Source organism: Pleurodeles waltl, chromosome 10 (assembly GCF_031143425.1).
Source record: "Pleurodeles waltl isolate 20211129_DDA chromosome 10, aPleWal1.hap1.20221129, whole genome shotgun sequence".
Lineage (NCBI taxonomy): Eukaryota > Metazoa > Chordata > Amphibia > Caudata > Salamandridae > Pleurodeles > Pleurodeles waltl.
In genome coordinates, this window is record NC_090449.1 from 553,555,154 (window position 1) to 553,561,153 (window position 6,000).

Below are 6,000 nucleotides of genomic sequence, written 5' to 3' on the forward strand. Positions count from 1 at the left end.
CTAGTCCATGTACACACCTTAGTATGCACAGCCATCATCTGAGATAGACGAGGCTAGCCGATGCATACACGCCCGTTATCTGAGACAGAGATCTCACTGGAGAGGCCAGTCTTCCTCCACATAGCCTACTATGCATCCCTGTCATCTGAGCCAGAGGTCTGTAAGGAAATGGTAGTCCATGTACACTTCCTACTACACACCACCATCATCTGAGACAGAGGTCTGACAGAAGAGGCCAGACCATCTACACCCCCTAATATGTACACCTGGCATCAGAGGGAGGAAGTAATGTCTCTCTTTATACACCCTACTGTGCAAACCCATCATCTGAGAGAGAGGTCTGGAAGGAGAGGGCTGTCCATGTACACACCTTACTATGCACTCTCGTTATCTGAGAAAGAGAGGTGTGGAAAGAGAAGGCAGTCCATGCTGACACCCTACTATGCACATATTTCATGTAAGAGAGAGGTCTGAGGGAAGAGACCAGACTCTCCTCACACCCTACTACAAACACCCATCATCCAAGAGAGGGGTCTCAGTGGAGAGGTCAGCCCTCCCAAACACACTACTATGTACATCTGTTATCTGAGATAGAGGTTTGTGTGTAGAGGCCAGTCTCGCCTGGCACCCTACTAAACATACCTGTTATGTAAGAGATAGGTCTCAGTGGAGAGGATACTCGATCCCACACACTACTATTTCCGTACAATTTTTGTGAGATTCTGTGAGACTCTTGCATGAGTAGCTTTCAAGCTTCAGGGAGTGAAGCTCTCTGCATGTACATTTGCATTCTCATGAGAGGCTCGCGAGACCCAAGGGGAAATTACTGAGCCTGCCACCAGGTGTTTTATGATCCAGCAAGCCTCTTGCGAGACCCGCATAGAAAGGGTCTGCCACGAGGTGTTTTATGATTCTTCGAGAGTCTTGTGAGTTCGTATGGGGAAGTAAAACAAAAGGGCCAAGGCTCAACCTATAGTTACTATTTTTATTACATGTTGAAGAAATGTTGTGATTGGGTGCAGAACCAGAGATAGCCCAGTTTGTCCTTGATGCTTTGGAGGAGAAGGAAGTCTCTTTGAGTTGTGCTCAGCAAAACTGATTTTATGTGCAGGTGAAAGAGACCAGTAGGGTAATTCGCATTTAAGAAACAATTCCAAATTCAGGTATTTAGTCATATATATTATATAAACAGTGTTATGAAGTGTCAGTAAGTGTAAAAACACTATGTTTAAAGAGTGAAAAGTAGTTTGGGGAAATGTCACAGTATTAATAGCATTTGAGAGTTACAGATTAGAATGTAGAGAGATGTGAGCAAGGTTTACAGATTGTGTTAAAATATAAATATACAAACTGTGTGTACTTCTATGTAAACAAGGCAGTGTCTCTAAAATGAGAAAACAAAGAATGCTGTACGCCTGTTATGAATTCATTGTACATATACTTTAGCCCTATGAAATGTTTGAGTGGTGATATTTCTATTTCCTGCTGTGGTGAGTGCTCCCAAAGGTGTCTCAAGAAGAATGTGTAACTTTATAAATTTGTATGAAACGAGGTTTGATGGCACATTATAGAGTATTTGTGATTTAAAAAGTGCACTGTGTGAGAGTATGGAATTTTTCAGGAAGAAGAAATATCAATATATTGGAGCATTAGATGTGAACATGGGAATCTGGGTGAAAAATGTAGAAAGGTTTATAAAATATATTGATGTATCACTATTATTAAGTATTGACCAGTATGTAACTTTTATTTTTTTCGTTACATGTCTGTTTTTAGAAGAAAAATGTAAGCTTGTCTCTAAAGAAATAATTATCTGCTTACGTAAGCAACAAAGTGAGCCTTGTTGAGAGAAGCAGGATTACTGTGCTGTTCAGCAAAACCTACCTATTTAGGCACAGTGTATTCAGGTTGGAAGGATGTGCAGTCATATGAACAGTTGAGTACTTCAGCAGCAAGAGCTAACTGGATGAGCTAATCTTTGTGAACTGTATTCATAGATATGCTGCTTTGCTGAGACCTTATTGCCACCTAGCCTGCCATAACAGCACAAAGCTAAAGACTAAGTTGGATAAAAGTGTGAAAAAGTGCTTCCTACATCAACACCCAGTAGGCAAATAAAGCAAAAAATATGGGAGGGGGTGCTGTTAGGAGGTGCTTGTGAGCATCAGAAAAAATGTTATGTCTTTTAAATGTGTTTGTTTTTTCATGTTATAGTCGTTTATATTGTTTGTTAATGTTGTTACTGTAGTTTTGTATTCTTGTTAAATTGTTTGGTGTAATAAATACAGTTAAAATTACTTTTGATTTGTTTCCTTAATATTTATTATAAACTTCAGGTTATTACAATATCACAACATTCAGTAAAACTGGCAGTACCCTGTTGAAGGACTGTAAATATGGTATTACAAGTATATATATGTGAATGGTACTATGCTCTTCTCTTACCCTGTAAAGAGTTAGTAATAGAGGAGTCAATTAATTTGCATTGCAGGTATGGTTAGTTGTCATGTGACAGTGAGGTGTTGCATGCTGTTGTGTTTTTAACTCTAATACAAGAGAGGGATCTTAGCACAGAGGTAAGTGCATGTTTATACTCTAGAACACACTGCTATCAGCTGCTGTGCACACTCTATTATTATTGGGAGTTGCCATTTGGAGGCATTTGAAACAGAGGTAAGTATGCCTCTGCAACAAAATATGGACACAAGTTGTCCAAGACACAGTTCTGAACTGAGCTGATTCTCCATTTTATTCTCTACTACGAACATTCATCAGTATGAAGAGAGGTATGTGGAGAGAGAACAGTTTCTGCCCACTGCTTATTTTGTACAAATGTTTCTTTGGGGAGATGTGTCACCTGAGAGGGTAGTGTGTTTTTAGATCATAGTCTCTATAGATGCTATGCAAGACATGGAGTTTCAACTCCATACTTTACTTGTACTTCTGTCATAATGGGGGGGGGGGGGTTTGACCACACAGGTAGGTCACTTTTCACACCTTAATTTGCACAAGCATTATCGAAGTGACACTTCACAGGAGAGAGGCCAGTTTATCCACATACTATACTGCACAGAGTTATCATGCAAGAGAGTTCTGTCAGGAAACAGGGCAGTTTCTCCCCACAGTCTAGTATGCATACATGTCAGCATGAGAAGAGTTATGAGTAGAAAGATGCATTTTTTTCAAACCCTACTACAGACACCTCTTACTTTGGTAAGATGTGTTAGCAGAAAGGTGACTCTTTTTCCAGACACTGCATATTGCTGTTGTTCTAAAGAGAGGTGTGAGTACAGAGACCACTGTTTCACTACACCATACTGTGCATCCAAATTGTCCTTGAGATAGGTTTTAGTGTAGAAGACATTGTTTCCCTTTATACTACTGTATATAGCTTTTATTATGGAGAGAGCTGTTAGCGGACAGGAAAATCCATTCCCACACACTAATAAATATGGCTATTTCCCTGAGGAAAGGTCTCAGTGGGGAGGCTAGTACTTGTTATTCTTGCTATGGATAGTAAGGTCTTATATGTAAGGTGAGCACCTTCCCCACCCTGTTATGCATACTACTGAGCCTGGGGAAAAGTGTGAATGGAGAGGAGAGGCAGTGTCTCTTTACACCCTACTCTACACACTGGTTACCTTCATGAAAGGTCTCATTTGAGAGGTCAGTATCTCCCCATAGTCTAATAGTGGGGATTATAAGGGATAAGTAGTGGAACGAAGAAAAAGTTACATTTTTCCTATAAAGTAATTTTACGATCTCACAAGAGTTTCACTGGATTGTGTGAAAAAAGGGAGTAGTGAAAATCTGGTGCATATAAATTATACATATTGTAACAGGCTATGTTCAGTGAAAATGCAAACCATAATGAAAGTATGTTCTTGTGAGATGTTCGTGACCGCAAACCAGCAAACACTGCCCCCTGCAGGAGTTGCGGAGAACTGTGCGTATGAGTCTCTCAAGAGGCTTGTGAGAATCACCCATGCTATGTATGGGACTATCATTTTTCTTGTGAGTGTCTAGCAAGAGTAATCAAGAAGGAAAAATGGGGTACATAGTACAAGCAAGATATATAATGAAAGTGTAGGGTAGCTTTGAAAAGAGCTTTTTCAAGTAACATTTTTAACAACTGTATTTTTCGTGTTTTTTTACATATTTAAGTTTTTAGTTTTTTTAAAGAAGGGATAGAACAAAAACAAGAAACTGAGAGTAAAACAAAACAACATTTACTTCAAAACAAAGAGGAAAAAAAAACATAGAAAAAAATATTTAAAAAAAACAAACTACTGACTAGGTGGGCATTCATGATCCTGAACAAGCCTCTCCTTTGGAGCCCTGCTTGTCTCAGAAGGAAAAATAATCTGCTTGTATAAGCAGCAAAGAAGGGCTTTGTTCAGATATTCCGGGATGCTATCTGCTTGAGTAGTGAGTACCTGGGCAGACACACTATCGCCGGGTTGGAAAGATGTGGCCACCCCAGAGGAGTTATGAAGCTCCACAGCACAGGCTATTGAAATTTACAAATCCAAGTATAATGTCAATCACAATATAAACATAATGTCACTGTATGAATTTTGATGCTGCTATTCTGTATGGTGCCCTTGAACGTTCAGGTGTGCATTTTAATTATGGAAATGTGCCTGCAAGTTTTTACTCACACTCTTCTGTTTTTTCTCCACAGGGAAGAAAAGAAAGGCACTGTTGCAGGATTGACGCGAGTAATTACACAAGACTCGTCTGATACACAGGTAAGTCCTCTTTTATTGGTTGAATATAGTGTTATTTTGTGATGGATGGCTCCCTTGTGTTGTTCTTTCGCTTTCTGGGTGTATTCTCCAGGCAGTGGTTCACAGTCTCTTCCTCCTGTCTTTCTGTTCTTTCAGGTCTCTCGGGAAGCATATGTGAGAAGAAGAGAAACAGTCTTGGTAAGTGTTTATGTTTTCCCCTTGGTTTTTTTCTGTATCTGGCTCTCCCTTCTCCACTGTTGTCTCTGTCTTGTCTTTTGGATTTGTCTTCTCTCTTTCTGTCTGTCCTTCTCTTGTCCTTTCTCTCTCTGTGTAGGAGATTTGTCTTTACTTTGCCTTTTTCACTTTCTTTTCTTGCCTTTACCTCTTAGTGTTCTTTCCTATGTCTTCCTGGTATACTGTTTTTCTACTTCGGGTATTTCTCGTTGCCCCTTTTCCTTTTAGTATCACAACTCTTATTATCTTTTAGTGCACACCCCTTCCCTGCATGCCCCCTCCCCTTCCCTGTGCCTTTTCACTTGTGATATCCTCCCATCCGATATACAGTTACCCTCCCGTCTTCCCTACCCCTCCCCAGGCCACTTCCACGCACCTGGAGATGCCACGCTTCTCCATAAGCGTGGTGGGTTGTTGCCCTCCGCTTCCCGGAGTCTGCTCCTTCCGTTCCCGATTGGGACCTCCGATGCCCTGGACTCTGCACTTCTCCCGTCCCCGCCTGGGACATACGGCTCCGTATCTTCCGTGGTTCGTTCGTCCCGATTGGGACGTACTGCTCCGTGGTCACTCTCGGTCTTCCGCTTGCGTCCTTTTCTGCTCCTCCTTCCGTCTCCTCGTTTGCCTCCTTCCCCCGACAACCCGATGCCGGGCTATTTGACCGTCCAATTTCCCGCTGATCCTTACGAAGGCCGCCCGGATTGGTGTTTTGGTTGACCTCTTCCGGTTCAACAGGGGTAGCGTCAGCACAAGTAGGGGAATCGTGCGGGCCAACCCTGTCCGGCCCGTCACAGGGACTCTCTGGACCTGGCACTTGGTTACGAGAGGTGGTCCGTGATAAGGCCCCCTACCCTACTCTTCCATATCACACACTGTTTGGGACACTGATGGTTTGCAGGTTTTTCTTTATAATACTTTTATATCAATGCTGAATTCAATGTTTTGAGACTCATGTGTGGTTAAGTTTGCCCACTAGGGCTCACACATTTAATTGATTGAATCTAAATATACAACGTAGCTCTTCAATGCAACAGAAGAT

At 41.5% G+C, this 6,000-nt stretch overlaps 1 long non-coding RNA gene across 1 annotated transcript in view; it reads right to left on the reverse strand.

Annotated features, from left to right (window-relative positions):
• Positions 1–5,632, reverse strand: part of LOC138260792 (uncharacterized) — a 35,995-nt gene extending 30,363 nt beyond the window's left edge. Inside the window, exon 1 of the long non-coding RNA XR_011198992.1 lies at positions 5,341–5,632. This is a non-coding gene — a long non-coding RNA (uncharacterized lncRNA). The remainder of the gene's footprint in view (positions 1–5,340) is intronic.
• Between the last annotated feature and the right edge of the window lie 368 nt (positions 5,633–6,000).